General features: G+C 39.1%; 1 non-coding gene across 1 annotated transcript; it reads right to left on the bottom strand.

Moving 5' to 3' along the window:
* Positions 1-236: 236 nt before the first annotated feature.
* On the bottom strand, positions 237-343 carry LOC133317612 (small nucleolar RNA R71). The gene has a single exon (XR_009752346.1). It is a non-coding gene; the product is annotated as a small nucleolar RNA R71 (small nucleolar RNA).
* Positions 344-10,055: the final 9,712 nt, after the last annotated feature.

Raw genomic sequence — 10,055 nt, 5'->3', positions numbered from 1 at the left:
TTGCTGGAACCAGTGCAGAGGACCCTTACTTGCACATAGAGAACTTTCTGTTGTTGAGTGATACTGTGAAGATAAATGGTGTCACAAGAGATGCAATTCTGTTGAGACTATTCACTCATTCACTGACGGATGATGCAAGGAGATGGCTGCAATCATTGCCACAAGGAAGTATAACAACTTGGGATGATCTGCAAACCAAGTTCTTGCAGAGGTTTTTCTCAGCATCCAAGAGGGCCAAGTTGAAGGATGAGATTACAAGCTTTAAGCAGAAAGAGTCAGAATCCATTTATGAGGCTTGGGAGAGATTCAAGACTTTGTTGAGGAAATGTCCACAGCATGGAATTGAGGCATGGCAACAAGCAGCAATCTTCCTGCAAGGAATGACCACTAACACTAGAACCTTGGTGCATGCCACTGCTGGTGGATCATTGACTACCAAGACTCCTCAAGAAGCCTTGGATATCTTTGAGTCATTGGCATCTCAGGAATTTGATAATGCCCCAGTGGCTGACAGAAGGACAGGAATCATCAGGTTGGATGGGTATGATGCTCTGTTGGCAAGGAATGATCAGCTGATGCAGACACAGAGACAACAACAGCAACAGTTGGATACCCTTATTAAGCAACTCTCTTCACAAAAGGTAGCTTCTGTGGAAACCAAGAGTGTATGTGCTATCTGTGGCAAAGGCCATGTGACAGAGGAGTGTGATTATGGGGGATCACCAGAACAAGCAGAGGTGAATGGAGTGTGGTATGATCAGAATAATCAAAGGAACTACAACAATCAGGGAAGGAATGTTTATGTGCCACCATGGAAGAACAAGAATCAACACCCAGGATTCAGCTATAGTTCCAACTATCAATTGAACCCACCATTACATCCTCCACCACCACATATGAAGGAGCAGTCAAGTGATCCTGCTGCATGGGAGAAAGCGTTTGCTCAGTTATCTAAGACAACTCAGGATTATATACAGGGGTCTAATTCATTCAGGGAAGAGACAACTGCATTCATGCAGGAGACCAGAACTTCTTTCAGAAATCAGGAAGCATCAATCAGAAATTTGGAGACCCAGATTGGTCAATTATCAAGACAGATATCAGAGAGACCACAAGGGAAATTTCCAGGTGATACAATAGTGAATCCTAAGGAGCACTGTAAATCAATTATGACAAGAAGTGGGTTGGTACTTCAACCAGTGAAAAAGAATGTGGAAAATAAAAAGAATGAAGAAGAGGTTGTGGTTGAAGATGTAGTCTCTGATGATGAAGTAGAGAAGATGAGAAATGAGAAAAGTGAGAAGGAAGTAGTTGTTAGAGAAGTTATAGTTGGAATTGAGAAAGAAGAGGAAGGGAAGGACAATAAGAATGAAGGAGAGGTAGAAGTTGGTAAAAATGCTTCCCCACAAAAGATGATGAAGTGGGAAAAGAAGAAGATGGCTGACAAGAAAGAACAGCCAGTTATTTTATCTCCCTATGCTAGAGTTCCCTACCCTCCAAGGTTGAAGCAAGAGATTCAGAAACAGCATTATGCAAGATTTCTGGATATCTTCAAAAATTTACAAATTAACATACCATTTTATGAAGCACTGGAAAATATGCCTCACTATGCAAAGTTCATGAAGGATCTTTTTACTAAGAAGAGGAAATTAACTGATGGTGAGACAGTGGCCCTAACAGCAGAGTGTAGTGCCCTAATCCAGAAGAAGCTTCCAACAAAAATGAAAGATCCTGGAAGTTTCAGTATCTCTATTGCTATAGGAGATGAGGAGGTGGGAAAGGCATTGTGCGATTTGGAAGCCAGTATAAACTTGATGCCATTGACAGTATCTAGAGCTTTGGGAATCAACACTTTGAAGGAGACCAATCTTATTCTGCATCTTGCAGATAGATCTATCAAAAGGCCTGAAGGTGTGGTTGAAGATGTCTTGGTCAAGGTAGACAAGTTTATCTTTCCAGTGGATTTTGTGATTCTTGACTTGGAGGAAGAGGATTCAGAAAGTCCTCTATTGTTAGGAAGACCCTTTTTAGCAACTGCAAGATCTTTGATAGATGTTGAACAAGGAAAGTTGTTGCTAAGGGTGGATGAGGAAACAGTCACAATTGATGTATTTGAAACTATCAAGCACCCTGTTGATGTGGGGGATTGTTTTAGATTGGATGTGATACAGGAGATTGTGGAAGAAGTGAATAAAGAAGAAGAATTCTCAGTTGAGGAAGAGAGATCAGAAGAAGAGACAGGTACAAAAGATTACCAAGAAGAGCCAGAAGTGGAAGAGCTTGAGAAGAAGATTGATGACATTCCAAAATGAGCACTTAAGGTAGAACTTAAAGAATTACCTTCACATTTGAAGTATGTGTTCCTTGGGGATGATCAAACATATCCAGCAATCATTAATGCAATGTTGTCTGATGAGGAAGAAGGAAAGTTGATTGAAGTACTTAAAAAGAATAAGTTGGAAATTGGTTGGCAATTTTCTGATCTCAAGGGTATCAATCCTTCCTTCTGCACCCATAAAATATTGATGGAAGAAGAGGTCAAACCAGTAAGGCAACCACAGAGGAGACTCAACCCCACTATAAAGGAGGTAGTGAGGAAGGAGGTTGTGAAGTTGCTTGATGCTGGGATGATTTACCCTATTTCAAACAGTGCTTGGGTGAGTCCTGTGCAGACAGTGCCCAAGAAAGGGGGGATGACTGTGGTGAAAAATGAAAATAATGAACTGATTCCCACAAGGACAATCACTGGTTGGAGAATGTGCATTGATTACTGGAGGCTGAATAAGGCAACCAGGAAGGATCATTTTCCACTTCCTTTCTTGGATCAGATGCTAGAGAAGTTGGCAGGACATGCTTTCTATTGTTTCTTGGATGGTTATTCAGGGTACAATCAGATAGTTGTGGCACCAGAGGATCAGGAGAAGACTGCTTTTACATGTCCATATGGAATTTTCGCATATCGGAGGATGCCTTTTGGTCTATGCAATGCTCCTGCCACTTTCCAAAGGTGCATGCTTTCCATTTTCTCTGATATGGTAGAGGAATGTATAGAAATATTTATGGATGATTTTTCTGTATTTGGGTCTGATTTTAATGTATGTCTGAAAAACTTAGATTCTGTCTTAAAAAGATGTCAAGACTGTAATTTGGTTTTGAACTGGGAGAAATGTCACTTTATGGTGACCGAAGGTATAGTTCTTGGACACAAGGTGTCTAGGAATGGAATTGAAGTGGATAGGGAAAAAATTTCTGTGATAGAGAAACTTCCTCCACCTGTTAATGTTAAGGGTGTGAGGAGTTTTCTTGGTCATACAGGATTTTATAGGCGGTTCATAAAAGAGTTGACTATGATTCCAGAGTTGTGATTTCTTTTCAGAGGAAGCATATATTTTCAAGATTTTTAGTCCCTAGAGCTATCATTAGTGATGGGGGCACTCATTTTGATAATAGGATGGTGGAGTATGCCTTGGCTAAGTATGAAGTGAGGCACAAAATAAGCACTCCATACCACCCACAGAGTTGTGGTCAGGTTGAGATTTCCAACAGGGAATTGAAGAGAATATTGGAGAAGACTGTTGGGAATGCTAGGACCCAGTGGTCCAAGAAACTTGATGACACTTTATGGGCGTATAGGAACGCTTTCAAAACTCCTATTGGGATGTCTCCATTTCAGTTGCTGTTTGGAAAAGCATGCCATTTGCCAGTTGGATGGGAGCACAAGGCTTTGTGGGCTGTGAGGTATCTGAATTTTGATTCCAAAGCAGCGGGACAGAAAAGATTATTACAGCTGGATGAATTGGATGAGTTTCGTTTGTCTGCTTATGAAAGTGCCAGTTTGTATAAGGAAAAGACAAAGCTATGGCATGATAGGAAGATCACACCTAGAGACTTCAAGGTGGGGGATCAAGTACTTCTATTCAATTCCAGGTTGAAGCTATTTTCAGGGAAGCTGAAATCTAGATGGTCTGGACCTTTTGTGGTAAAGGACATGAAAGCTTATGGGGCTATGGGAATTAGCCCTTTGGATTCAAACAGGAGATTTACCGTCAATGGCCAAAGGTTGAAGTTATATGTGGGGAATGTTGTGGATAGGCAACTACTGACAGTTGCCTTATTGGAGGTAAGATAGATCATACCCGTCAGGCTCGTGACGTTAAACAAGCGCTGAGTGGGAGGCAACCCACTGTACTAGGTATGTAATTCCATGTTCATACCATATCCATAAGATGAAGAAGTAAAGGGGGAAATTTTTTGAAAAATCAAAGAAAAATTTTTGCTACGTGCTGGGCGCTAAAACGTTAATCCTGACCGTTTTAGCGTCCCTAGAGTTGCATCATTATGAAACTCTCTGGTTGTGCGCGCTAAGACGTTCACTATGAGCGTTTTAGCGTTTACCAATAACACCAAAACAGACACTCTGGCCAACCGCGCTAAAGCGCTAATTCTGACCGTTTTAGCGCTGTGCTGCACAAAGTGTGCATTTTTCTCTGGACAAGGACGCTAAAGCGCTGGTCAGCCAACGTTTTAGCGCCCTGTCACTAATTAGACATAACACGGTTTCTCCTCTCTTTTTCTTTTACATTCTTCCTTCCCTCTATTTTCCACAACTGGTTTACGCTCTCACATTGGTATCATCATTCTTCATAGTTTCCTCCACATCCTCTCATCAACATCACGGTATGTCTCTCATCTCTTTTCTCTCCATCATATATCATATCTGAATCATAGAACTTATTGGGGCATTTTCTAGGGTATTTCACATGTTGATTTCCTGCATCATTCTTAGGATTGCATGTTGATATTAGTTTTATTTGTATTATTCTACTGGTTCTATTGCCTTTGTCTGATATTTTGGGGATGAGAGAGTTCTCCAAATTGTTTTACACAACATACCCAGCGCACACACACACACAAGGTGTTCGTGGAAATGCCTGACCCAAAAATTGGCCTGGCGCTAAAACGTTTGGTTGCAACGTTTTAGCGCCCGTCCAGTTTTTACACACGTTTAAGGACATGACGCTAAAACGCTCCGTGTGACTGTTTTAGCGCCCAGGCCCTGTTTCATACAAAATTGAGGGTCTACATTAGGGCATTGTGGGTTGAAATTAATACATGTTTTGATCCAAATTCCCCACTACAAGAGTTCTAAATCTGGAAATTATGGAATTGGATTCATGATATGTAATTGTTTGACATTTGGACTGATTTTCTCTTGTTGTGTAGGCACAATGTCTTCTTCTTCTCACCCAGCTCCCTCTACACAGGGGAAGAAGAGATATAAGAAGCGAGCCCAAGTGGATCAAGGAGGCGATACTGCGGCTGAGCCTACCCCACAATTTGATGCTCATTTCTGGAAGAGTGAGGAACATGAGAAACTTTATACTGACAAGACTTCCAAGAGGCCATTTGTGAGAGAAAGAAAATTCGTTCTGGAAAAGGATGAATATCCTCAGTTTCAGTCTCAGCTGAAGACCAGGGATTGGGCAACTTTTGGAAAAATATTGGGTGATAGCAGCCCTAACATAGCAAGGGAATTCTTTGCTAATGCGTTTAATGGAGATCAAGGAGGCAGGAGGACCTTCACTAGCTGGGTGAAGGGAAAGAAAGTGAAGTACAATGCTCACACCATCCAAAAGCTACTGAAGATAAGGTTCTGTGACTATGTCAATAATGCCAGTTGTGAGTTCAGGAAGAACTGGCAGAAAATTGAAATTCCACCAAGGAGAAGTGACCCAGACTTTGAAACCTGGACCAAGATGGGGGCAGTTGAGCCTATTTTGCAGACTATAGCCAAACCTGGTGAAACTTGGGAGCTAACCAAAGATAAGGTTGCTCCTAAGTTGATTTGGTTGAGGCATTTAAATGGTGAGGCTAGAGTCTGGTTTCACTTTGTAATCTCAAATGTCATGCCCTTTTCCAACCAGGCAAAGGTCATCCTGAAGAGAGTTGTCCTGATTCACACTATCATGACCAAGGCGAAGGTGGAACTTCCTATTCTTCTTCAGGACAACATTTATGATATGGCTCTCTCTGACAGTGACTTTGCTGCTTTGGGTCACTGTTCCTTGATTCAGCTGCTTTGTCAGAAAGCTAGTGTAGATATTACTGATAATGGGGCACCAACTAAATTTCACCCTACAATTGATGTCGCAATGATAACAAAGCAATTGAAGATAGGAGGAGGGGAGGCCACAGGATTGACCCCTGGTAGGAAGTCTATAGCTGAGAGTGATGATGAGTTAGAAGAAAGGCTACGGTCAGGGGAGCAATGGACGGTGAATACTGACTTCCGTATGAGACATTTGCGCAGGCGTCTCCGGTTTATGCAGTCCAGCCAGCACTCATTTCAGACATATATGGTGAAGATGATGAAATCTATATGTGAGGCTCAGGGCTTAGATGTTATTGATTACCAGCCTGCTGTTTACCCTCATTCTGATGAGGAGGAAGCCTTTGAGGCAATTGCCCGGACTCACTATGCTGATCATGTGGATGGAGCTGCGCCTGCTGATGGTGCTACATCTTCCCATGCTGCACACACTTCAGAGAGACAGCCTATTGTTGATGCCACTACCACAGAGACCACTGCTGCTGCTGCTGATACTGGTGCCATGGATGAGGACAGGGGTATTGATCCTGAGTACAACCCCTTGCCTACTGCTGATCCAGGCTCAGATTTGATGTTTACTGATGATGAGGAGTCTACTGACTAGACTCCTCATTTTGTTTTTACACATTTTCTGTTTTTATGGTTTTATTTTGGATATTTTTAGTTACTTTTGGTATTATTTTTAATTTTGTACATTTGTTAGTACATTGAGATTCTCTATTTGGATGATGCACTTTTGAAATAGTACTGATGCTATTTGTTGATATGTGAATGTGTTTCAGAACTTCTCAACTGCTTTTTAGATTTAAATTAGTTGCTGGGGACAGCAACGTTTAAATCTGGGAATGGGGTGTGAATGGATGACATGATTGCAAAATTCCATGGTGATATCACACAGTTGATGAGCCACAAACAGGGAAACATCTCAATCCTTTCTTTTAAATTCTTGTGAATGTAGTTTTAGGTAGTTTAGGTAGTGTTGTATATGTACAAAGGTTGGATTTAGAGTTGAGATGATGTGAATTTTATGAGGATACACTACAAAAAAATCGTTGTTTAGCAACGTTTGGAAATGTGGCTAAATCACATAAAAAATGTGGCAAACAAAAGCTACCACACTTTTTGTAAATGTGGCTAATCATGGCGTAGCAATATTTTAGCCACATTATTTGTTTCACTTAGCCACATTCTGATTGAGTGTGGTAGCACATATTTAGCTACAATTAAAGTTAAATTTACCACGGTTAAAATGTGGCTAAAATAATTAAAATAATTAAAAAGAAATAGCCACACTATATTGTGGCTACTTTTTTATTTGCTGAAATTTAACAAAAACAGCATTTATTGCAACATACAATATTGCTTGCTAACAAGACAAATACATTTAATCATGTCTTATCACTAAAAAATGGATGAAACTCCATACATATTTGGCAATTACATAAGAAAACAAAATAAGGATTGGCTTAGTTCAAAAGATGGGCTCCTTGGTGGATACAACACCAACATAGCAGAGGAATGATGTAGAAAATTAAGATTAAAATTTAAATCTGCACAAATATTAAAATATGGGTCAATAATTTGAAGAGATAAACTCACTAAGTGATATCAAAATATGGAATCTAAGCAAAAAGTTCTTTTTACTTGCCTGTAAGGTCTCCTTTTAAACTTCTCTGCAACTGATAATAACTGCTGAAGTTATCTGTTTCTCCCCTCAGCCTTGGAATCCAAAATGTCAGGAAGGAATGCAACAAAACAGATTGCGGCAGAACCACATTTCTTTTCAATAACATCCTATAAATAAGGCTAATGTTAATCATCTTATATCCTCTCTCTCAAACTAATGTATGACTAGGTAAAGTTGGCAGGGGAGCAAACACTTACTGGACCATGTAGCTCTGTCACTTCTGGAGGAGCAACATTTACTTCCAGCTGCTCTAACGCAAATGATTCGATAACTGAGGCAGTTCTTGCACCCTTATAAAGAATTGGACTATCTTTATCAGCACGAAATACCAAGATTGTTGGGAATCCTTCAACATTGAACCTGCTCATTAGAGACTGGTAACAAAACATCTTGTCAAAATAATATAAACTAAAGAGACGAATAAAAAAATTATAAAATTAATTCTGCATTTAAGATTCTTACCCTTATCCAAAAGAATAAATTATAAAAAAAGACAGCAATTATACTTCTATTATTCCTACTTTCCTTCTCTTCCTTAATTTCTATTATCTACAGCTCTAACTAGTTTTGGAGACCAAAATAGTCTCTTATCCAATTAAGAACACTTCACTGACCCACCATTTTGCTAAATATCTCAACCCAACAAGGATAAATAAATAATAGCCATCAGTGAGTTAGAATTTTTTTCTTGAATCTAGCAAACAGTAGGACATGGTTGTCGCCATCGCCTTAGAAGAGAGAGTTCTGAAACTCTCTAGAACCCCCTCACCCACCCAAAAAAAAAACTAAAAAGAAAAGGAGGATAGATAGAAAAATTGAGAGGAAGAAGAAAATGAATAAAATGGTGCCATTTGTTGTCTAGAACAGTGATTCAAATATCACTAGTCAAATGCTTGTCATTCACGTGATTGTTACATAAACAATTATTGTTAGTCTGTCAATAGGAATTGGCATTTAAGATGAGATTTTATAAGACATAGGACTTTACCTAATTAAAACAGGCATACCGTTTCAGCACCATAACACGAACCACAATAAGTCTCATTGTGCTCAAGCCTGCCTCCATGTCTTTGCAAGGGCTTTCCAATCTGAGAAAATAAACAGTTATATAAAGAAAATGTTCTACAAATGACATAAGCAAGGAAGATGTAATTTCTTAAAACTATAGTTTAAGAAGAAAAAATTCTAGATAAAGCATCGCCAGTTTAATCTTAAAAAGGGAAAAACTGAAAAATACAAGCTCATTTTCTAAAGAGAAAATTTCATGTTAACATGTTCAGCAAGTCAAACTTGCTAAAGCTTAATAAAAAGTTTCCTATATCAACATCACCTTTATCCCAAACTAGTTGGGATAAGATGTTTCCTACATGAGAAAAAAAAATTAAAATGGAAAGAACCTGAGTCAAATAACAGCAGTATTCAACGATCCAATATAAGAATACAACCAAAAAAACCACTCCCAGATAAACCCGACTAGCGAGTGTGGGGTGGAAGAAATCCTTGTACGCAGCCTTACCCTTGCATAATAACAAAGAGACTGTTCCCTGGATTCAATGAGATTGAAAAGCCCTTGCAAAGACATGGAGGCAGGCTTGAGCACAATATAAGAATACAACGAATTACAAAAATACTTTTGTTGAAACAAACCTTGGGATCACCAATTTCGTCTTGCCTTGTTTCTATCACATTGCCATGAGTCTAATCTTTTCTTGATTATATCATGTTTCTGAGAGTTAACCAAAAGACAAATAACAAGTTAGAAACTAGGGAACAGGAAAAAGATCAAATAAAAGGACGAAGGTGAATATGCATTCAAAATATTACAAAGATAAAGTATAACTTGATTACGTATTATAAATTACTGCAGCAAAACGACTAATTTCCAGGTGATCAAGCGCATAATTGAAAATAAGAGTTTATATATATATGATACATACTACATCTAGGTGCTACTCTCCGCTAATGTCCGTAGCATAAACTGAGTACGGAACAAGCTAGTGCAGGAAATGTAACATCAAACTGCACTTTCAACATTAAAAGCACAAGGATCAATAAATTTAAGTAGCAAACCAACCAAAGCGCATTACTATACGCAATGATGTAACACAAAAATTGCAACAATTATTTGAAAAAAAAAAATATACATAAAAATTAAAGAGTTAATGTTCAAGGGAAAGGAACAAGCTTAGTCTCCGTTATGGCATAGAGATACAATCCTGAAGGCAGCGTCAAACAAATCATAAAATTGAGTTGAAACAG

The sequence above is a fragment of the Gastrolobium bilobum genome, unplaced genomic scaffold (assembly GCF_033153095.1).
Source record: "Gastrolobium bilobum isolate Gb01-03AN ecotype WA unplaced genomic scaffold, APGP_CSIRO_Gbil_v1 utg65599, whole genome shotgun sequence".
Taxonomy (NCBI): Eukaryota; Viridiplantae; Streptophyta; class Magnoliopsida; order Fabales; family Fabaceae; genus Gastrolobium; species Gastrolobium bilobum.
The sequence above is the reverse complement of the archived record's forward strand: the minus strand, read 5'-3'. Positions and strand labels throughout refer to the sequence as shown.